Consider the following 25,354-nt stretch of genomic DNA (forward strand, 5'->3'; position numbering starts at 1 on the left):
AAGTGAGCACAAGATGTCTCCTCGGATGGACTAATAAGTCTTTGAGAAATCCTAATCCTTGTAACTCCTTATAACTCCTTGTGTCTGCAAGGTAAATGTTACCTTCAACACATTCATTAAAATCAGCTATTCCAAACCATTGCAATTGTTGCTTGAAAATGTCGAAATTTGTGATAGAAATGGGGTAAGAAAAATTTCAGCTTATATTAAATTGTTCCAACAAATATTTCGTCTAATGTTAATTCTGTTAGATTATGGAAGTCACAATATGATATAATGTTCCAGAACATGTTTACCCAGGCTAATTAGAAGAGATTAATGCTCTCATTTATTGTATACGCTCACAAACAACAATACGCTTTTGTTTAGAGTAATTAAAAGCACCTAGTAAATATATACTACAATTACGGGCAAACATGAGAGATTTGAACAGCGACGATATCAAGGCTTTGCAACCGTATACTGCATCGAACACACTCATTATAAGCTGTGTTGGCTGAATATCCAATGGTCAGCGGCTCTGTAAAAGAATACCTCCTTTGCTTTTAAGGTCGAATTTCTTGAGTGAGCAGTTTTAATTATGTTCTGGCTGTGACCGTACTTCGCTTAACCTTTCAAAGCGGGTAATGCGATAGGAGATTGTATTCCCATTGGCAGTAGGAAAAAGAAAAATCATCTCTGGGCTTTTTGTTATGGCGGCCGTGAATAGTGCTGCCATCTCTTGGGTAGATTCTGAACGACAATTCCTAAATGAGACATTTCCTTGCATAGTCTTGGATTCTGAGGGTAGATAAGACAGTAGTATTATCTTATTGCAGTAAATACTTTATGTAAATGAGAGAATATGCTATCCGCTATCGAAATATCATAGTCATAAATTTTAAAGAAATATAAATCATAATGACAGTAGAATTGTATGTTATAGAAGGGATCTAAGCTTGTAGACAATAACTGTGGGTATAAGTGTTGTATTAATTATTGTTGTATTTTGATTATTTGAATTATGAGACTCAAAAGGCTTACTCATATTTTGTAGTTTGTGATAGATGTATCCATTTAGTTAACCGATTCCGTATTTTAATTGTCATTCTCATGCCGCCCATATGCAGTGTTCTTGTATTCATTATTTACTTAAACATCTTGCATAAAAATGTTGACTTTGGCCCCTTATTAGGTAAATTCTGAATACCCTCATACAAACAAACGTGTATTCATTGTAGGTTTGTCATATTAGAACGTTTTTGGTGGGAAAGTGAATAATTTGTCAAAGAGTTTGTCCTCAGAATAACTGAGATTAGGTATATATTGTCAGGAACAATACAAGAATAAAAAAAAATAATAAATCTATATCATTAGAAATTGGACGGTGGCCAGCCTGCTTCTTTCCTGCAATTCCAAAGCTTCGGAATTCTCTACCTCCCTCTGTGTTTAGACTCATAACCATCTCACCTTTAAGAGGCTAAAGGCCGATAGCTTCCTTCATGGTCGGTTCCTAATACATACTTTTTTCATGTCTGGGTTGTAAAAGAACATTAGATTGCCCGTTCCATCCGTCTCTAGGAAAGTGAATTACGAATCCCACGAATACTTGAACCTGCGAATCTTTCAGTCTTCTGGAACACCTCCATTCATTTTACAGTCGGTTGCTAACGATGCTGTAACGCTGCGAAGACGAATCTATAAGTCAACGGTCGTCAGTCAGTACACAAGTAGGATGCTAGTCGCTTGTGGACGTAGGAGTAGAACTACCTACGATCATTAACAAATCGAATCGCTGAAATAGTTTGCTTATATAGACATTAATGATCTCTCTCTCTCTCTCTCTCTCTCTCTCTCTCTCTCTCTCTCTCTCTCTCTCTCTCTCTCTCTCTCTCTCTGCGTTATTTAGTCCATTCAGCAACTCGTCAAAAGAAAAATAAATCATTAAAGTCATAATTTAGTATGTAAGTAAATCACGTTCAAGAAACTTATAATTCTTGATTAAATTATATATTTATATATATATATATATTATATAATATAATATATATTATGTATATATATATATATATATATATATATATATAGTGTATATGTATATTACATGCGTATGTGTGTGTGTATATATATCACCAATCTGTATTCCCACCCTCTTTACTCTCGAAGCCTTACATCAATTTGCGAGAGGTCCATAAAGCCGCCCGCGCGTCTGCGCGCCCATTTGGCCGTTCTAACAAGCGTGTTTGCTTTAAACACCTCTGCTGCGGCTGACCTATCCAGGCCCCCCACCCCTCCTCTTATCACCCCATATCAAACACCTCCTCCTCCTCCTCCTCCTAGAACAGCCCTATCCCCCCCATACGGGCCGGCCAGGCGCAGTAATCATGCAATTGGATAAATAATAGTTCGCACAAACTATATCGCTTTCACAGGGATTCGTAATCAAAGGCTATCCAGATCAAAGGCTTTTGGGTAATACGACCAGTTTTTTGGGGTCCTTTGAACTGCAATGGCTCCGTTGCAAAGAGCGGTACTTTTTTCTACATTTTTTTATTTTTTATTTTTTGGAAACTATGGCCCGAGAGCTGCCAAACGCGCCTGTGCCCATGATTGCACTCACTGGATTGCACTCGCGGGGAGATAGAGGGAGAGTGGCCACGGTTTGAGGGTGATAGAATGGATGGGGTGGAAGGTTTGTTAAATGGGGGAATAGAGAGAAAGAGAGAGAGGAAGTATTTGATGATCAAGTGGATAGGGAGAAGATTGGCGGAGCAGAGAAATATGAGAGAGAGATAGAGAGAGGATGAATTTTGACAGTGAATCGAATGGACACAGCAAGAAAGATTAGCGAAACAGAAATGTGCGTTTTAGAGAGAGAGAGAGAGAGAGAGAGAGAGAGAGAGAGAGAGAGAGAAGGGATAATATTCGAGTGTGATGAACTGAATAAGGCAAAAGCTGTGGAAAGGAGGGAGACAGAGGGTGGGGAGGGGCTATAAGTTAAAGAGAGTGGACCATTTTGAGTGATAGGGGTACAGATAATGAAGGAACGAATGAATGTGTCATCTCGTTAGTTTATTCAGTCTGTTTATATTAATTTAATTTATTTAATTAATCTAAGAGGTGTCTATGTGTAGTCTACGCGTCATCTCTGTGGTAGTAAATCGTTATACATGAAATTTATAGTTACCCAGCAAACAAAAGTAGAAAACTATTATTTTTAGAAAGTATTAAATATTTAATGAAATGAAAACTTGAATGAGTTCGTAAAGAAAAGAAAAAAGGCAAAAACGCCGATAACCGATGTCATTAAGTTTTCAAAGTACAAAAATGGTCACCTCAGTCAATTGTAATAATTTTTTCAAAGTAATAATTCCTTCTTTTAATTATAATCTCCATCAGGCTTAACTTTGTTTAAAACATCAAAGCAATTCTGGAACCTTGAAGTAACCAAGGGGGAGCTAACAGATCTTATCACGCGGCTTATAATAAAAACACACTTCGAGGAAGACGCATCTACTTAAGGCTAAAATACTGAGCAGGCAATTCCCTGGTAGAGGGATTTTGGGGGACCACTGCCATCGTCTTCCTCCTTGACAGAGTTGTGTTAGGTAACTCCTCTGGTGTGTGTGATGATTGTTTTTGTATTATTTTTGGTGATTAGTCTTCCAGAATCACCCAACGTTAATGTGGTGGTAACCTGAAAGGTTTTCATTAATTTTAACAGCAAGCTGCGACCGGTTAGAAGAAGTTCCCAATAAGTTAAAAAAAAAATAAATATCAAATTCTAAGGATGTAATTCAATAACTCAGTAATTAGAAAAGGTTTACATACTCTATATGCATATATATATATATATATATATATATATATATATATATATATATATATGTGTGTGTGTGTGTGTGTGTGTGTGTGTGTGTATTAAAGAGAGAGAGAGAGGGGGGCGAAAATACTTGGTCATATTTCTGCAAGTTCCACAGAAATGTTTCCCTGGTAATTTTGTAATGGGTCATAGCTATAGTGAACAGAAGAACTCTCTCTCTCTCTCTCTCTCTCTCTCTCTATCTCATCTCTCTCTCTCTCTGTATATATGATCATATATATAATATATATAATATATAATTAATATAATTATATATAATATATATATATATTTATATACACATAAACCTAGATGGCGCTCATATTCTATTTTTTCATGGACAGGGGCCAAAATAGTACTTGTAGAAAAAACACTAGCCTGGCTACTTACTGCATCCGAAGGATAGTAAGAGCAGATTCATTATTTGGAATCATTCCTTCTGACAAAGCAAACGTAAATGGTTAGGTTGAAGCATCTCTCAATTATGAAGGCAGATCAGATCAGTATAACGCTGGAACTAACTGAGATGCAGACGATATATGGCGCGATCCAGACAGGCACTTCTTATGTAATCGTAATATTCTGCCTCTCCAACGCAGGGTATGAAATATAAACTTATACCCTAAATTGTCGATTTGCAACGAGAGGATGAATTCATCATGATCGGAAACTGAACGAGAGAGAGAGAGAGAGAGAGAGAGAGAGAGAGAGAGAGAGAGAGAGAGAACATGTCATATCAGACCAGCAACCTCATGAAAATGTGATGAGCCGAGAGAGATGAGAAGCGCCCAGTGGTGATGATGTAGCAGTTGAAAATGATTACCTGAGAGACGAAATAAAATGACACCTGGCCTTTATTGGTGCGCGGGGCCTACTTTAAAATGGAATAAAAGATACAATTTTGGAGAAAATAAATGGGTATAGGGATTATAAAGAGTAAGGGGGCGGGGTGTTAGTTCCGTCTGTGTACCTCACGCGGTTCACTGTAGGCATTACTTAGAGTTCTACTGTCAAATAGAGCGTTGTTTCACCAACGAAAATTAACATAGATACGTTATGTTTTATTAGAAATAATTTTCTTCTACTGCTCAAGATGCACATTGTTTGTTCTTTACATTTTTATTCTAATAGGTAACTATTTGCAGACCTTTTCAGGCTCATACATAATCTTTCCTAACCCTCCACCAATAAGGACAAAAACAAAATAGCTTGCAGCTTACTCCCAGAGTAAGGAGAAAATACAGGAAATAGAAGGCTTGCCATAACAATCCAACATAATACGTACAATAACTAATACAGAGATCATGTTTAATTTGTTTTTTAAATGGAACCACCTTAATGAGTTACGCCTGTTGAAGCCAGAGAAATAAAATGCAGCATTTGCAAAAACATTTTGCATTGACAATGCGCCGGCCACGGATGACAAAGAAATTATTAGTCCAGGTCAGTGAACCCTAATGTTGGAAATTAGGCCAGTTGTCGAGGGAGAATACTGCTCTCTCTCTCTCTCTCTCTCCCTTCTCTCACCCCCTCTCTCTCTCTCTCTCTCTCTCTCTCTCTCTCTCTCTCTCTCTCTTGTGAAAAGCAGGTCAACTAAGAACTGATATATTTTTGTAAACCAGCCCCCATTTCTCTCTCTCTCTCTCTCTCTCTCTCTCTCTCTCTCTCTCTCTCTCTCTCTCTCCTCTGTTGTGAAAAGCAGTTCATATAACGTATTTTTTCTCAATCATAAACGTCATCTCAAATCGTCTCCTCATCTCTCTCTCTCTCTCTCTCTCTCCTACACACTCGTCGTACGCACAATCACACATGCGTAGAAAATGCTACGTCAAAGGGGGAGCCCCTTCAAAGTAAACAAATGATAAACACGCCACCGAAGTATATCTCTCAAAGAGGGGGGAGGCTTTTGAGCTCTCGTTTTGATCCGTGACTGGTATATCTGTTAATAACAATGGAACCCCCTCAGTGTTGTTTACCGTATAGCCTACTTAATTGTTGAAATAGTATTTCAAGGAAACTTCGGTTAAATATATATATATATACACACACACACATATATATATTATTATATATATATATATATATATATATATATATATATATATATATATATATATATATATATATATATATATATATTATTTTATAGGAACAGGCAATCTAACGACCTGAATTAAAAAAAAAAAACACAAAGAATAAAGAAAGTCTAATTTCAATAACATCAAAGACAAAGTCGAGCTTCGGAGCCATTAAACTTGGTCGCAAATGACCATTTTCAGTGTGTGTGTGTTTTATATATATATATATATATATATATATATATATATATATATATATATATATATATATATATATATAAACGTGAGTGCCTTTATTAAAATTCTGTTATTTCGGTTCGAGGTATCTGTCATTAATGTTTTCGACTGTTCGCAAAATACGTTTCACTTACTCTTCTCTAGAAGTATATAGGAAAATAGTGATATTTGGGTTCTTTTTATTTTTAATGACATTATGATTCACTGTGATTACGGTCGATAAAACAGAAGCCCTTTCTCTGTTAAGTTGCAAATGAAACAAAATTATTGATACCCGTAGCCGGGTAGTACCGTCAGTGTTCCTCACGTGGTTCACTGTAGGTATTACTTGAGGTTCTTTGCGGCGTCCCTTCGGCCCCCTTGCTGCAACCCCTCTCATTCCTTTTACACTAACTCCATTCATATTCCCATTCTTTCATTTGACTTTCCACCCTCTCCAACAATTCATTCATAGTGCAACTGCGAGGTTTTCCTGTTTGTAACGCCCTTACTGTCAATTTCCAGTTCAGCGCTGAATGACCTCATAGGTCCCAGCGTTTGGCCTTTTGGCCTAAATTCTATATTCCTAATATCCTATTCGTGTTTTTTTTTTTTTTTTTTTTTTTTGAGGGCGGATGTTGTTAGTGTTGATAATCTTTTACCCAACATAAGCCTTGTTTATCCAGGGCGCTTACAACGTTGGTGCAAGCGTTAATGTGGCTGCCGTGATGTGTGACGCGAATATTATGACAGCTTACCGCGACCAAAGAAACGTTTATATTTAAATTAGACCGGGACAATCGAGATTTATATACGTATTCGCTTATTTAACTGATGCGATTTGACGGGATAGAATGTAAACAGGATATGATATATTTCTGAGGGAATTCGGTTACTCCCTTTGGATAGGTCTTCATAAGTTTTATGAAATATTTCGTGTAAAGAGGGATTTCGCTTCGCTGTGTGAATGTTTCTTGTAAATTTCAGGGCGTTTGGCCTGCAGCCGCACTCCAAAATACTTCCTGGGATACCGGAAAGCGGTATCCTTCCAGCAGTGTGTATGTTTGTACTATATATATATATATATATATATATATATATATATATATATATATATATATATATATATATATTGTATTATATAACTGAATCACGTAAATATACATTTTGATAAGGATAAAAACCACGAGGGAAGGGAACAATCGAGTTCTGCCAGGCCTTTCGACTTCTTGTCCTTTACTTACTTCTAAGTGAAGGACAAGAAGTCGAAAGGCCTTGCAGAGCTTCATCGTTTCTCTTTCCTTTTTGGATTTTGCCTATATATATATATATATATATATATATATATATATATATATATATATATAATATATATATATCTGTGTGTGTGTGTGTCAGAACTGTAATATCAACAGAGAAAGATCCAGGGTTCGATTCCTGGGCAAGCCTGAACGCTGTAGCCCACAATGTTAGACACCACTCTGCTTCTGTTGACCCGAACCGAGAGTTATGTACCTGGTAATCCGACAACTGATGTTGGTTCGGTTAGTACATATTATAAGAACTTCTTTGCTCAGTTCGTTAGTTTCTCTATATCTCTGGAGGGACAGAATAGAACCAGTTTATTGGAGAGGGGAATGAGAGAATGATGCTGAAATGAGAAAGAGAAGTAATATCTCTCTCTCTCTCTCTCTCTCTCCTCTCGCTTTGCACTTAAACACGCACGCACATACATATTATCACACACACACACACAACATATATCACACTATATATATATATATATATTTATATATATATTATAGTATATATCTTATATATATATTATCTATAAGTATATATAATAACATATATATAGTATATATATATAATTATATAGATATATATATATATATATATATATATATATATATATATTAGCCTATGTAATTTTCAGTTTGTCTATTTAATTAACAAATCAAAACTTCTTCCGGAAAAAGCTCTCTCTCTCTCTCTCTCTCGCTTTGCACTTAAACACGCACACACATACACATATTCTATTATAATATATATATAGATAATATATATATATATATATATATATATATTATATACATACACACACACACACACAAACATATATATATATATATATATATATATATATATATGATATATATATAGTATGTATATATATATATTATATATATTAGCCTATGTAATTTTCAGTTGTCTATTTAATTAACAAATCAAAACTTCTTCCGGTAGAAGCTTTCTCTCTCTCTCTCACTCTCTCTCTCTCTCTCTCTCTCCTCCTCTCTCTCTCCTCTCTCTCTCTCTCTATCCTCTCTATGTCTCCTCTAACTTTCTCCTACTATACCCGTAAGTCTGTCTGTCTGTGTCTCTCTGACCCCGCGCTTCCCCGCCCCCCGCCCCCCGTCTGCCCCTCCCCCTTGTTAAAAGCCATATAATATATCCCCACCCACCGTTTCTTTCCCGGCAACAACGACGAATGGCCCCAAATTCGCTCTCGTTCCAACGCGCCGTTTATTTACTGCATTTTTCGGCCCAATAATGACCGTAAGCATGTCCAGCCTTTTAGTGAGCATTTTGTTGTATGTTAATAAATGCAGCCCGGGTGGGATATGGCCTTCCAAACCAACAAATGACCTTTCCTCTTTTTTTTTTTTTTTTTTAAAGGTGGTAGGGGACTTTACCCCCTTTTTAAAGGAGGGGAGGGGGAGAGTTTTACGTTGGGTTATTTTGTTGGGGGAGGGGCGAGGGCTTGGATACGTTGCAGCATATATACTATAATATGTATATATATATTTTACGGGTTCTACAAATCGAGAAAAATAGTCTCGTATTACGAAATGGCCCAATAATAAACTGAAAAATTATGCTCGCCGCTCACTGAACGGACCGGTTATTTATTCATCCGTTTATTACTTCCAGTCGGGACGATTTCGAGGGACAATGCTTTATAATACGCCAGTCGCCCCCTTCCCCCCTCCCCTTCTTCCATAAACACACACACACATACACCCACACACACCGTTGGATAAAAGCGGTACTCTGGAGGAGGGTGACGCTAACGAACACTCTCTAGCAAGCGAATTTCCTTTTTTTGTTTTATTTATTTACTTATATATATATTTTGAGGCCGATGTGAAATGAAACAGTGCATAATCCCGTGTCAAGTCCGAATGGGAAAAAAAGGAAGAAGGAAGACGCAGAAAGAGTTCGACATTTTGGGTAGAGACGGAAAAATAAGAAAAGGCTAGAAGAGTCATGGAATGGTGTGTTAGTGTTTAGCAAACACGGGGCCCCGTCCAGTGTAAACAGTGTAGCTATATTGTTACGGACAAACAGAGTAAACTAATAAATAGCTTACAGGCAGTCTATGTATGAAACATCTTAGAGAGATATATACTGTGGATAGCGATAAAAGAGGTTTGTCTCTTGTTCGTAGCATCAATTAAAGAGGTTTGTCTCTTATTGCTAGCATCAATAAAAGAGGTTTGTCTCTTATCAAAGCATATTAAAGACATCAATAAAAGGAGGTTTGGTTTCTTCTTAATCAAAGCATAAATTAAAGAGGTTTGTCTCTTATTGCTAGCATCAATAAAAGAGGTTTGTCTCTTAATCAAAGCATAAATTAAAGAGGTTTGTCTCTTATTGCTAGCATCAATAAAAGAGGTTTGTCTCTTAATCAAAGCATAAATTAAAGAGGTTTGTCCTCTTTTGCTTAGCATCAATAAATAGGTTTGTCTCTTATTCAAAGCATCAGTAAAATAGGTTTGTCTCTTATTCGTAGCAGTAGCATCAATAAAAGTGTTTGTCTCATTCTTAGTTCAAAAGCATCAATAAAAGAGGTTTGTCTCTTATTCAAAGCATCAATAAAAGATGTTTGTCTCTTATTCAAAGCATCAATAAAAGAGGTTTGTCTCTTATTCAAAGCATCAATAAAAGATGGTTTGTCTCTTATTCAAAGCATCAATAAAAGAGGTTGTCTCTTATTCAAAAGCACCAATAAAAGGTTTGGTCTTGTTATAAAACTTATTAAAGCATCAATAAAAGAGGGTTTGGTCTCTTATTTCGTAGCATCAATAAAAGAGGTTTGTCTCTTATTCAAAGCATCAATAAAAAGTTTGTCTCTTATTACCAGCATCAATAAAAGAGGGTTATCTCTTATTCGTAGCATCAATAAAAGTGGTTTGTCTCTTATTACTAGCATCAATAAAAGAGGTTTGTGTCTTATTCAAAGCATCAATAAAAGGTTTGTCTCTTATTACTAGCATCAATAAAAGAGGTTTGTCTCTTATTCAAAGCATCAATAAAAGGTTTGTCTCTTATTACTAGCATCAATAAAAAAGGGTTATCTCTTATTCGTAGCATCAATAAAAGAGGTTTGTCTCTTATTACTAGCATCAATAAAAGAGGTTTGTCTCTTATTGCTAGCATCAATAAAAGAGGTTTGTCTCATATTCGTATGATCAATAACAGATGTTTGTCTCTTATTACTAGCATCAATAAAAGAGGTTTGTCTCTTATTCGTAGCATCAATAAAAGAGGTTTGTTTCTTATTACTAGCATCAATAAAAGAGGCTTGTCTCTTATTTCGTAGCATCAATAAAAGAGGTTTGTCTCTTATTCAAAGCATCAGTAAAAGAGGTTTGTCTCTTATTCGTAGCATCAATAAAAGAGGTTTGTCTCTTATTCGTAGCATCAATAAAAGAGGTTTTGTCAATCTGATCGTTTAGAGCATCAATAAAAGAGTTTGTCTCTTATCAGAGCATCATAAAAGAGGAGTGGGTTTACTATCAAAAGAGGCATTCAAATAAAGAAGGGTTTTGTCTCTTCCTCGTAGCAGTCATAAAAGAGTTTGTGCAATAAAAGAGGTTTGTGACTTATTGAGAGCATCAATAAAAGAGGTTTGTCTCTTATTCAGAGCATCAATAAAAGAGGTTTGTCTCTTATTCGTAGCATCAATAAAAGAGATTTTGTCTTTTATTGCTAGCATCAATAAAAGAGGGTTGAATCTTATTCAAAGCATCAATAAAAGTGGTTTGTCTCATATTCGTAGCATCAATAAAAGAGGTTTGTCTCATATTCGTAGCATCAATAAAAGAGGTTTGTCTCTTATTCAAAGCATCAATAAAAGAGGTTTGTCTTTTATTCAAAGCATCAATAAAAGGTTTCTCTCTTATTACTAGCATCAATAAAAGAGGTTTGTCTCTTATTCGTAGCATCAATAAAAGAGGTTTGTCTCTTATTCGTAGCATCAATAAAAGAGGTTTGTCTCTTATTACTAGCATCAATAAAAGAGGTTTGTCTCTTATTCGTAGCATCAGTAAAAGACTCTTGTCTCTTATTCAAAGCATCAATAAAAGTTTTTTTGTCTCTTATTACTAGCATCAATAAAAGAGGTTTGTCTCATATTCGTAGCATCAATAAAAGAGGCTTGTCTCTTATTCAAAGCATCAATAAAAGTTTTTTTGTCTCATTACTAGCATCAATAAAATAGGTTTGTCTCTTATTGCTAGCATCAATAAAAGAGGTTTCTCTCTTATTACTAGCATCAATAAAAGAGGTTTCTCTCATATTCGTAGCATCAATAAAAGAGGTTTGTCTCATATTCGTAGAATCAATAAAAGAGGTTTGTCTCTTATTCAAAGCATCAATAAAAGTTTTTTGTCTCTTATTACTAGCATCAATAAAGGAGGTTTGTCTCTTGTTCGTAGCATCAATAAAAGAGGATTGTCTTTTATTCAAAGCATCAATAAAAGTTTTTTGTCTCTTATTACTAGCATCAATAAAAGAGGTTTGTCTCTTATTGCTAGCATCAATAAAAGAGGTTTGTCTCTTATTCGCCGCATCAATAAAAGAGGTTTGTCTCTTATTCGTCGCATCAATAAAAGAGGTTTGTCATATATTCGTAGCATCAATAAAAGATGTTTGTCTCTAATTCAAAGCATCAGTAAAAGAGGTTTGTCTCTTATTCGTAGCATCAGTAAAAGAGGTTTGTCTCATATTTTTAGCATCAATAAAAAGAGGTTTGTCTCTTATGCGTAGCATCAATAATAGAGGTTTGTCTCTTATTCGTAGCATCAATAAAAGAGGTTTTTCTCTTATTCGTAGTATCAATAAAAGAGGTTTTTCTCTTATTCTTAGCATCAATAAAAGAGGATTGTCTCTTATTCAAAGCATCAATAAAAGAGGTATGTCTCATTGCCAGCATTTATGAAAGAAGTTTGTCTCTTATTCGTAGCATCAATAATAGAGGTTTGTCTCTTATTCAAAGCATCAATAAAAGTGGTTTGTCTCATATTCGTAGCATCAATAAAAGAGGTTTGTCTCTTATTCAAAGCATCAATAAAAGAGGTTTGTCTTTTATTCAAAGCATAATAAAAAAGAGGTTTGTATCTTATTCGTAGCATCAATAAAAGAGGTTTGTCTCTTATTCGTAGCATCAATAAAAGAGGTTTGTCTTTTACTTGTAGCATCAATAAAAGAGGTTTGTCTCTATTTCGTAGCATCAATAAAAGAGGTTTGTCTTATTGGTCTCATCAATAAAAGAGGTTTTACTTATTCAAAGCATCAATAAAAGAGGTTTGTGTCTTATTCAAAGCATCACTAAAAGAGGTTTGTCTTTTATTCCTAGCATCAATAAAAGAGGTTTTTCTCTTATTCAAAGTATCAATAAAAAAAGGTTTGTCTCTTATTCGTAGCATCAATAAAAGAGGTTTGTCTCTTTTTCAAATCATCAATAAAATAGGTTTGTCTCTTATTCTTAGCATTAATAAAAGACGTTTGTCTCTTATTCGTAGTATCAATAAAAGAGGTTTGTGTCTTTTTCATACCATCAATAAAAGAGATTTTTCTTTTATTCAAAGTATCAATAAAAGCGGTTTGTCTCTTATTCAAAACATCAATGAAAGAGGTTTGTCTTTTACTTTAGCATCAATTAAAGAGGTTTGTGTCTTATTCGTAGCATCAATAAAAAAGGTTTGTCTCTTATTCGTAGCATCAATAAAAGAGGTTTGTCTCTTTTTCAGAGCACCAATAAAAGAGGTTTGTCTCTTATTCGTAGCATTAATAAAAGACGTTTGTCTCTTATTCGTAGTATCAATAAAAGAGGTTTGTGTCTTTTTCATAGCATCAATAAAATAGGTTTGTCTCTTATTTGTAGCATCAATAAAAGAAGTTTGTCTCTTATTAGTAGCATCAATAAAATAGGTTTGTCTCTTATTTGTAGCATTGATAAAAGAAGTTTGTCTCTTATTAGTAGCATCAATAAAAGAGGTTTGTCTTTTATTCAAAGCATAATAAAAAAAGAGGTTTGTCTCTTATTCGTAGCATCAATAAAAGAGGTTTGCCTCTTATTCAAAGCATCAATAAAAGAGGTTGTCTTTTACTTGTAGCATCAATAAAAGAGGTTTGTCTCTTATTCGTAGCATCAATAAAAGAGGTTTTTCTCATATTCAAAGCATCAATAAAAGAGGTTTGTCTCATATTTGTAGCATCAATAAAAGAGGTTTGTCTCTTATTCGTAGCATCAATAAAAGAGGTTTGTCTTTTATCTCATCAATAAAAGAGGTTTGTCTCTTATTCATAGCATCAATAAAATAGGTTTGTCTCTTATTACTAGCATCAATAAAAGAGGTTTGTCTCTTATTCATAGCATCAATAAAAGAGGTTTGTCTCTTATTGCTAGCATCAATAAAAGAGGGTTGTCTCTTATTACTAGCATCAATAAAAGAGGTTTGTCTCTTATTCAAGGCATCAATAAAAGAGGTTTGTCTCTTATTCATAGCATCAATAAAAGAGGTTTGTCTCTTATTCAAAGAATCAATAAAAGAGGTTCATTTCTTATTCAAAGAATCAATAAAAGAGGGTTGTCTCTTATTCAAAGCATCAATAAATGAGGTTTGTCTCTTATTCGTAGCATCAATAAAAGAGGTTTGTCTCTTATTCGTAGCATCAATAAAAGAGGTTTGTCTCGTATTCAAAGTATCAATAAAAGAGGTTCTTCTCCTATTCAAAGCATCAATAAAAGAGGTTTGTCTCTTATTCAAAGCATCACTAAAAGAGGTTTGTCTTTTATTCCTAGCATCAATAAAAGAGGTTTTTCTCTTATTCAAAGTATCAATAAAAGAGGTTTGTCTCTTATTCAAAGCATCAATAAAAGAGGTTTGTCTTTTACTTGTAGCACCTGTTAAAGAGGTTTGTGTCTTATTCGTAGCATCAATAAAAAAGGTTCGTCTTTTATTCGTAGTATCAGTAAAAAAAAGTTTGTCTCTTATTCGTAGCATCAATAAAAGAGGTTTGTGTCTTTTTCAAAGCATCAATAAAAGAGGTTTGTCTCTTATTCGTAGGATTAATAAAAGACGTTTGTCTCTTATTTGTAGTATCAATAAAAGAGGTTTGTGTCTTTTTCATAGCATCAATAAAATAGGTTTGTCTCTTATTTGTAGCATCAATAAAAGAAGTTTTTCTCTTATGAGTAGCATCAATAAAATAGGTTTGTCTCTTATTTGTAGCATTGATAAAAGAAGTTTGTCTCTTATTAGTAGCATCAATAAAAGAGGTTTGTCTCATATTCGTAGCATCAATAAAAGAGGTTTGTCTCTTATTCAAAGCATCAATAAAAGAGGTTTGTATCTTATTCGTAGCATCAATAAAAGAGGTTTCTCTTTTATTCGTAGCATCAATAAAAGAGGTTTGTCTCTTATTCGTAGCATCAATAAAGGATGTTTGTCTCTTATTCATCTCATCAATAAAAGAGTTTGTCTCATTCATCTTATCAGTAAATGAGGTTTGTCTTTTATTCGTAGCATCAATAAAATAGGTTTATCACTTATTCGTAGCAACAATAAAAGAGGATTGTCTCTTATTCGTATCATCAATAAAAGAGGTTTGTCTCTTATTCGTATCATCAATAAAAGAGGTTTGTCTTTGATTCGTAGCATCAATAAAAGAGGTTTTTCTTTGATTCGTAGCATCAATAAAAGAGGTTTGTCTCTTATTCATAGCATCAATAAGAGGTTTTCTTTTTATCATCATAAAAGAGGTTTGTCTTATTCGTAGTAATCAAAGAGGTGTCTCTTATCTCATCAATAAAAGAGATTTGTCTTTATTCGTATCACAATTAAAAGAAAGGTTTGGTCTTTGGATTCTATCATCAATAAAAGCGGTTTTTCTTTGATTCGTAGCATCAATAAAAGAGTTTTGTCTCTTATTCATAGGATCAATAAGAGGTTTTCTTTTATATCATCAATAAAAGAGGTTTGTCTTATTCGTAGCATCAATAAAAGAGGTTTGTCTCTTATCTCATCAATAAAAGAGATTTGTCTTTTATTTGTAGCTTCAATAAAAGAGGTTTGTCTCTTGTTCGCAGAATCAATAAAAGAGGTGTGTCTCTTATTCGTAGCATCAATAAAATAGGTTTGTCTCTTAGTTCGCTAGCATCAATAAAAGAGGGCTGTGCTCAATCTCTCAATCAAAAAAGAGGTTTGGTTCCTGCTTATTCATAGCATCAATAAAAAACAGGTTTGTTCTCTTTTCGTAGGCATCAAATAAAATAGGGTTTGTCTCTTATTGCGTTAAGCATCAAATTTAGTTCGTCATATTGCAAAAAAACAAAAAAAAAAAAAAAACAAAAGTTAAAAGAGATTCGTCTCTTATTCGTAGCATCAATAAGAGGTTTTTCTTTTATATCATCAATAAAAGAGGTTTGTCTTATTCGTAGCATCAATAAAAGAGGTTTGTCTCTTATCTCATCAATAAAAGAGATTTGTCTCTTATCTCATCAATAAAAGAGGTTTGTCTCTTATTCGTAGCTTCAATAAAAGAGGTTTGTCTCTTATTCGTAGCATCAATAAAAGAGGTTTGTCTCTTATTCGTAGCATCAATAAAAGAGGTTTGTCGCTTATTCGTAGCATCAATAAAAGAGGATTGTCTCTTATTCGTAGCATCAATAAAAGAGGTTTGTCTCTTATTCGTAGCATCAATAAAAGAGGTTTTGTTCTCCTTATTTTTCGTAATTCATCAATAAAAGAGGTTTGTCTCTTATCTCATCAATAAATGAGTTTTCTCTTATCGTAGCATATCAAGAGGTTTGTCTCTTATTCGTAGCATCAATAAAAGAAGTTTGTCTCTTATCTCATCAATAAATGAGGTTTGTCTCTTATTCCTAGCATCAATAAAACAGGTTTGTCTCTTATTCGTAGCATCAATAAAAGAGGTTTGTCTCTTATTCGTAGCATCAATAAAAGAGGTTTGTCTCTTATTCGTAGCATCAATAAAAGAGGTTTGTCTTTTATTTGTAGCATCTTTAAAAGAGGTTTGTCTCTTGTTCGCAGAATCAATAAAAGAGGTTTGTCTACTATTCAAAGCATCAATAAAAGAGGTTTGTTCTCTTATTCGTAGCATCAATAAAAGAGGTTTGTCTGTTATTCGTAGCATCAATAAAAGAGATTTGTCTCTTATTCGTAGCATCAATAAAAGATTTTTGTCTCCTGTTCGTCGCATAAATAAAAGAGGTTTGACTCTTATTCGTAGCATCAATAAAAGTTTTGTATCATATTCGTAGCATCAATAAAAGAGGTTTGTTTCGTATTCATCTCATTAATAAAAGAGGTTTGTCTCTTATCCGTAGCATCAATAAAAGAGTTTTGTCTCTTGTTCGTTGCATCAATAAAAGAGGTTTGTCTCTTATTCATAGCATCAATAAAAGAGGGTTGTCCCTTATTCATCTCATCAATAAAAGAGGTTTGTCTCTTATTCGTAGCATCCATAAAAGATATGTCTATTATTCGTAGTATCAATAAAAGAGGTTTGTCTCTTATTCGTCGCATCAATAAAAGTGGTTTGTCTCTTATCCCATCAATTAAAGAGGTTTGTCTCTTATCCCATCAATTAAAGAGGTTTGTCTCTTATTCGTAGCATCAACAATAGAGGTTTGTCTCTTATTCATCTCATCGATAAAAGAGGTTTGTCTCTTATTCATCTTGTCAGTAATTGAGGTTTGTTTCTTATTCCTAGTTTCAATACAAGAGGTTTTTCCCGATTTCGTAGCATCAATAAAAGACGTTTGTCTTTTTTTTTTTTTTTTTTTTTTTTGTAGCGTTAATAAAAGAGGCTTGTCTGTCTGTTATATTCGTACCATCACTAAAAGAGGTTTTTTTCTTTTTCATTGGATTCAATAAAAGAGGATTGTCTCTTATTCATAGGATTCAAATATTTATTTCGACGACTCAGAATGTCAGTTCGTCTTCCATCACATTAAGATCGTGACAGTATATTTATTATTGCAGGCGACAGTGTCATTGTCGTCATTATAATGTACAGCAGCTCCACAAACTGCGACCAAAGTAATTATAGTGAATGACAGAAAAACAGGTCTTGATTAATATCGTTTTAATTTTCCTCTGCTTAAATATCCAGCAGAAGTAAGCATGAATAACAATGTGTGGGTTGGAAACGTAAGTAACAGTTTCCTTTAATTATTCAGTTAGAATATTTTCAGTCGTTTGTAAATTACTTCAGATCATTTTTTCTCGCTAATCAAAACAGATTTTTTTTTCTGCGAGACACAACAATCGACCAGCAACCAAGTATTTAATTCAATGAGTGACTTTGAGTATAGACTGTAAAAGAAGGTGTTGAGTTTTTTATTTTTATTTTACAAGGATAGTCTGACGCATACGTTATACCTCTGTTTTTAGCGAGCCACAACAGTCGAATAGCAACCAAGTACTAAAATCAGTATAGTGACTTCACGCATAGACTGTATAAAAGGGTGTTGAGGTTTTCTTTTATCAGGAACGTGCGATGTTTAAAAAAAAAAAAAAACTATCCGGATGACTACAAAAACAAAAACAGGGCCTCACCAGTAGGTAACTAAAGCGCAAAGCTATCAGCTTTTAACCAGTAAAGTCTTTTTTTTCTTCTTCTTCTTCCTTTGGATCTCAACGATAACATTTTGAATGGATGGACGTTACGAAGCTTACGATCTCTCTCTCTCTCTAAAAAAAAAAAGTATCATTTATAGGCGAAGCACAAGCGATGACAGTCACAGGTATAAAGGTATAAGCCACGAGGGAAAATAATCAACGGAGTTTCCGCAAGATCTTTCGGCGTTCAAAGTCCTTTGCTTAGATAAGTAAAGGACGTTGAACGTCGAAAGATCTTGCGGAAACTCCGTTGTTTATTTTCCCTCGTGGCTTATACTTTTATTTGTGGATTTATCACGTTCCAAACTTTCGTGATTCAGTTATATTTATATATATATATATATATATATATATATATATATATATTATATATATATATTTATTTAACACACACCACACACATATATTATATATTCTATATATATATATATATATATATATATATATATATATTTATATATTATATATAATACACACATACACATACACACAACCACATATATATATATATAATATATTATATTATATAATATATATATATACATATATATATATATATATTAACCATAGAGGAAATGGCTCTAAATGGTGTTTGCTTTTTCCTTATCAGCTAGTTGTTGGGGGGCGAGGTTGCTGGACTCATCCCCTTCTGCTACCTGGTTGTGACGCTCGCTGATCGACTGACCTTCAGTTCCACAGTCCACTGCTTTTGGTAGTCAGTGACGACGCAGTGAGATTGAAAGAGAAACCCTGACCATGCTTAAGCATCCTGGCCCTGCTGGGAATCGAACCTGTGGTCTCTTGTTTGTGAGCAGACATCTCTTAATCACTGGGGCTTGAGTACCCAACTTAGCCTCACCGAGCAAGAAACAAGAGTTCAATCCCACGGAGGGGGAAATTCCATCGTGCCTTTGTTGAAAGACGCCTTTAATTGTGTGCCCGGTAGTTATAGTAGATTCACATCAATTGTGCATCTGATTCTAGGCCAGTCCCTCACGACGCACCTGATTGGTTATTGATAAGCCAATCGCAGGGCTGGAAGCTCTTCAGTCTCTCTCGAGAGTTCACATAGGCAGGATGTATGTTCCACCTCTCCTGAGGGATGCTTTTCAGTCTCTTGAGAGTTCACACAAGCAGGATGTATGTTCCATCTCTCGTGAGGGATGCGTCTTTCAAAAGCATCCCTGAGAGAGGTGAAACATACATCCTGCCTATGTGGACTCTCGAGAGAGAGACTGGGGGTTTCTTGCCCTGTGATTGGCTTATCAACACCCAATGTGGAGCGTCTTAAGGACTGGCGTAGACATCAGATGCACGGCTGATATGAATCTACTATAGTGACCGTTGGGGGATCGCAATTGTAGCCTGCGTTGGAAAGGGATGGGTCTAGCATTCTCATCCTAATATTGCTATTGAAAATCAATTTATTCCATTCTGAGCTCCAGCTAATCAGGATGAAGTTCACAGATATCAAGCATAATTTATTTGATTTTCTACTAAAAAGAAGTGTATAAAAGTCAATGACGTCGCAAATACCGCGATGGGGAAAAAAAAAAAGTTCCCAGCGACATATTTGAACGAAAGATTGAAGGATACCTGAAAGGCCAAATGAAAACTGACGGGGTAAAAAAAAATAAAACATTCTCCCGGGCCTCGGAAACATTCCAGCACAGCCTCTCCGGGGCAGAAATGAAAAGGAAAATAAAAAGGAAAATAAATGCAATTTGTGGAGACACTAGGTGAGTACATATAAAAATATAATAATATATATATTATATAATAATATATATATTATATATAATAATATTATATATATAATATAATATATATATATATACTATGGTACAATTGTTTTGTTGCAACAGAATTCCATCTGATAGAAGGGATCCTTTTATTATATAGAGTTATATAATATATATATATATATATATATATTATAATATATATTATACCATACAGACCTAATATAAGGAGCCCTTTTTGTCAAATAGAATTCTGTTGTAACAGAACATTTATACCATATGTTATATACATACACACACATATTTATATATATATATGTATATATATATATAAATATATATATATATATATATATATATATATATATATATATATATATATATATATATATATATATATATATGTACTCACCTAGTGTCTCCAGAAATTTCATTTATTTTCCTTTTCATTTCTGCCCCGGAGGGGCTGCTTTGGAATGTGTGTGTGTGAGTTTGTATGTATGAATGCATATATGTACTACATATACTCACACTTTCGCAGCGGGAGCAGCCTTTCATTAATAAGAAAAATACAATCGCACGGACGAACGGACCACATGCACGTACAACACACCCACACACACACACACCCACGCGAGAACCACTCGGCAGCTCGCGGGGTTCCATGGGAGGGGGGAGGTGGGTGCGTTAGTGGCGTAATATCTGGCGCTTCCAAAGCCAATGAGTTTTTGTATGAAATCCTCCGGCTCTTTCCCTCCCGACTTTAATTACTCGGTCCGTCCTAATATGACTCCCTAAAATGATGTAATAGCATGCAAATGACGTTGGCGACGCTTCACTATAAAGGAGCCCCCAGCCAGCTGGTGGCTGCTTCTACTTGGTCCGTGGGGGCGGTGGGGGGGGATTTATGAGGAAGAGGAGGAGGTGGAAAATGGGGAGATGGTAAAAGGTGTACGGTTGGGGGGGGGGGGGATTTATGAGGAAGAGGAGGAGGTGGAGAAATGGGAGATGGGTAAAGGTGTACGGTTGGGGGTAGAGAAGATATGGGGAGAGGTGCGGGGAATTTGGGGATATGGGAATTAAGAGTTGAGAGGTAATTTTGGGAGAGAGAGAGTTGGAAGAAGTGGACGAAGCTATCATAGAAGGGGGGTAATTAGCATTGGGGGGGAGAGTGTGAGGAGTAGATAGGGGTTAGACAACTATTGGCGATAGTATGGGGAAAATTGAATGTCGGGGGGAGAGATGGAAAGTGAAATAGATGGGAAGTGGGGTGGAGACTGTGGATAGATCGGAATGCGGGGGAAATTTGGGAGTGGAAGGGAGAGGAGTGGGAAGGATTCTAGGAGTGGAATAATGACATTACTAATGGGTTGTTAGGGGAGGGGGAGTATGAGTGGAGTGGACGGTCTGTGGAGTGGCTTGGAAAAAGATAGTAAAGGCGAGGTTCTTAGGCCTAACAAAAAAACAAAGAGACGAACAGACAAAAGACAAAAAATGAAATAAAAAGATGAAAACAAGAAGATGAAAGTATAAAGAATACATTAGGTAAAGTAACCGATAATGGTAAAATATAACTAAATGGCATTACATTCATCTGGAATTAATGAAATCTATTTGTTTACTGGTTACCCGGAGCCAGTGATATTTTTTTATTTTTCATAAATAACTAACAGATAAGACGAAAAAATAAAACAAATGTTTTTATCTCAATTTCGTAAGAATACCAAGGAGGTATAAAATACTCAGATTTTTATTTCAAATAATTGTCATGGACAGTACTGCATTTCCACAACCAAATTCAGATATTCATCGGAGATTCCTTGATCGTTTAAATGGCAATATGAAATTCAAAATGGATATGATTTTTTGATGAATCAGCGATGAAGAGTCGCTGTAACTTCAGACAATGCAGAGGGATACTCTTAGAAAATTCACAGAAAAAATATCGAAGTTCATTGCATACCAAACAAAAGACTTTGAAATTGACTATTGAATCATTCACTTGTAGGGACAGAACGGAGAATTTCCCTGTTTTTGAAACTTTCCAGTTTGCAAAGCGAGCTTTGTTCGCCGTGGTCTTTGTGCCATACAATCCCATTTGACGACAACATGAAAGAAATTTTCCACAATTTTAGTTTTCACGTTACCGAACTGGCTTAATGAATCACGTCCAAGCACTGGAATACCTACAGTATTCCAGTTTTTTAAAATCATATTGATTCTTTCATCTGTGACACCCAAATGAAGGGTAGTTTGACAGAGTCTTACGTTCTCATTGCCGAAAGATTTTTTGTTAGAATCGACTTAGCTTAAAAATTACAATATAGATATTTAAGTCTTGATATCCCTGTTGAATAATTTCTCCTTGTGTCAGTACACTGTCGCCTGGTCTTCCTTTCACATGAAATAGAATAAATATAGATTAAATATTACAGTTATTAACTTAAAATTCGTGGCAAATATGTTTGACAGCACGATCGCATATTCCAGTAGACAAAGGATTCGTTTGATCGTAAATGTATTATACAACTTAGGACGCAGCCATTAGCTTCATGGTGCTGGCCTACTACCTCGGTGGCCGCGAGTTCGATTCTCGGTCATTCCATTGAGGCGTGAGAGATTTGTATTTCTGGTGATAGAAGTTCATTCTTGACTTGGTTCGGAAGTCACGTAAGGCCTTTGGTCCCGTTGCTGAATAACCACTGGTTCCATGGAACGTAAAAACACCATACAAACAAACATTAGCTTCATAAAATGACACGGGCTATTCAAGAACCTTTGTCAGATGGCAGTATTATGACTGCATGATCAATAATTGGATTTTGATCAACTTGATTGGTTTTCAAGGAAGCCACAGTAACAGTAACTTCATGTTTACGAAAAAATCTTTTCTCGGGTTTTGTGAATTTTTAGAATGGATTCAATCCATCGATTGGGGAATAGATTAATGGAACAAAATAGATATATAAAAATAAATCTGAAATAAAATAAATTGAATAATTAAACAAATAAGCGAATGTAATTTATGGTTGCTGTGCACAGATGCAATCCACCATAGCAATTCATAAAAAAATAAATAAATAAAAGGGGAAATTAAAAATAAAATAAAAAAACCGGGGAGGGTGTGGAGGGGGAATGCAGTCAGGTGGCCCTCAAACGCAACGGTTACACTGGTAGGCAACTTAAGGATCTTTGGCATTGAATTTAAGACTTTTTAAAGGGGGGCAGCGGTCCCTTCAGCCCCTAGCTTCAACCTTTTTCTTTCATTCCTTTTTACCTCCTCCACTTCCATTTCTTTGTTTGTTTTCCATCTTACTCTCCACCCTCTCTTAACAATTGTTCCAAAGTGCAACTGCTTTTTAAACCTATTAATCTCGATTTTCCGTCCCTATGAATGACCTCATAGATCCCAGCGCCTGACCTTCGGCGTATAAATTCTATATTGCTACAATTAAAATTAAAAAAAAAAAAAAAAAAAAAAAGTGGTTTGTTTGGGGGGGGGGTGGGGGGATGGGGGGGAGGGGGATTCGGAAGCCCCCGCCTTGTGGTTTCAGTGGCCAGTGGCAGCAATCACTTGCAAATTATTAAATCCGGTATGATGGCTTCTTTCATGACATGATTGAAACGCTATTAGCGGGTGACTTGCGTTGATTAATGATGGACAAGCTGCTGTGAGTTCCATGAATTGCCCCAGCCCGCCAGATTATATTTATTTCCAGAAAAAAAAAAGACTTGTCTAAATAATAACTAACAATTTTACCGGGTGAAAATGGATTCGCCGGCAAATATAGCAGTGTTCAGAACAGGAGAGCTTGGTCAAATAACAAAACCTCGTAAGTTTTATTCCGGGCGAAAGGATAATTTCCCTTTTGCCCCAAATTGTATTATTGTCCTGAAAAAAAGAAAAGAACTTGGTTCTAAAATAATTGCCAGCCAATTTATTTGGGTGAAAAAATAGATTAAACCGACTAAACGAACTAAAAATTAGTCAACGGGATACTTGGTCAAATAATGAACTGAGTGTTTATTGGGGAAAAGTATAGCATTTTCTAAGCAAATTTCTATTTTTCATTATCCAGTTGGCAATTGAACCTGATGCCTCGAAAAAACGAGGAATTCCCCTGGCAAAATCGTTTGCCTTCGAGAAGAATCCAGGCGGTTATTACGGTGGGAATGGAAACGTATTAGCATTGCAAAAATTAAAAATCTCGTATGAAGGGAATATACAGGGTGGTCCGAAAGTCTTGTTTACCCTACTAAAAATAAAACGTACCAACAAAATAGAGGTAACAAGTATGTGCAATAAGTACAAAATGACATATCGCGGTATTCAGTTTATTGTCTGTTACCCCCCAAACCTAAACTATTTATTGAATTTTTCTACGAGATTTTTTGTCCATAATTATTGTTTAATTTTTTTGTTTTTTTAATTTTATTAGTTTCAGGATGGCTGAAATGAAAACAAAACCTGAAATGCAAATACAATCGTTTCGTCTATTACTGTTACGTTACTCTTCTTTCTATTAATTTTAGTTGTATGTATTTTGTATTATTGCAATTCCTGTGCCTCTTTTGTTGGCAACTGTTAAATGGTATTATGGGTAACGAAGGACTTCGGACCCGCAACCCTGTACCTAATGATTAAATGTAGGATAGTTCATTTCATCCCACCAGATGTAAGGCCCACCCCTCGTTGTAGAAAGACAGTAACAGATGTTAACCCCACTACTTACAAATTGCATGATATCACGTAACTGACACTTATGAAATTGCCATCAATGACTTTTTAGAGCTCCGATTTTCATATTGTTATTTAAGGAAATATTTCAGACTAAACAATTCAGTAAGTGAAATGATAAATTAATAAGACCTAGCAACAAAGTTCAGGGTTATGTTAAAAAGAACAAACGCAGTCACCACAGTTTTGCAACGTCTATAGGCAGTATATGTCAATTTTATTTTTAAAATTTTAGCATGTTAAAAAAGCAATCTTGAAATTCTGATTTCAATTCCTAAAGTAGGGACATGGTCAAAAAATATTTTTAACTTTAAACCTACCGATAGCATAACCACACACCACACACATTCCCCCCCCCCCCCACCCCCCCCCCCCCCCCCCCCCCCCCCCCCCCCCCCCCCCCCCCCCCCCCCCCCCCCCCCCCCCCCCCCCCCCCCCCCCCCTCCCCCGCCCCCCCCCCCCCCCCCCCCCCCCCTCCCCCCCCCCCCCCCCCCCCCCCCCCCCCCCCCCCCCCCCCCCCCCCCCCCCCCCCCCCCCCCCCCCCCCCCCCCCACCCCCCCCCCCCCCCCCCCCCAGGTCCCCCCCCCAAATTGTTTCCCCCCCCCCCCCCCCCCCCCCCCCCCCCCCCCCCCCCAACCCCCCCCCCCCCCCCCCCCCCCAGACCCCCCCCCCCCCCCACCCCCCCCCCCCCCCCCCCCCCCCCCCCCCCCCCCCCCCCCCCCCCCCCCCCCCCCCCCACCCCCCCCCCACCCCCCCCCCCCCCCCCCACCCCCCCCCCCCCCCCCCCCCCCCCCCCCCCCCCC

General features: G+C 36.1%; 1 protein-coding gene across 1 annotated transcript in view; it reads left to right on the forward strand.

Moving 5' to 3' along the window:
* The window catches only part of LOC135195449 (trypsin-1-like), a 277,572-nt gene that overhangs the window by 169,587 nt on the left and 82,631 nt on the right, over nt 1-25,354 (forward strand). The window lies entirely within an intron of this gene.

The sequence above is a fragment of the Macrobrachium nipponense genome, chromosome 16 (assembly GCF_015104395.2).
Source record: "Macrobrachium nipponense isolate FS-2020 chromosome 16, ASM1510439v2, whole genome shotgun sequence".
In the NCBI taxonomy this organism is placed as follows: domain Eukaryota; kingdom Metazoa; phylum Arthropoda; class Malacostraca; order Decapoda; family Palaemonidae; genus Macrobrachium; species Macrobrachium nipponense.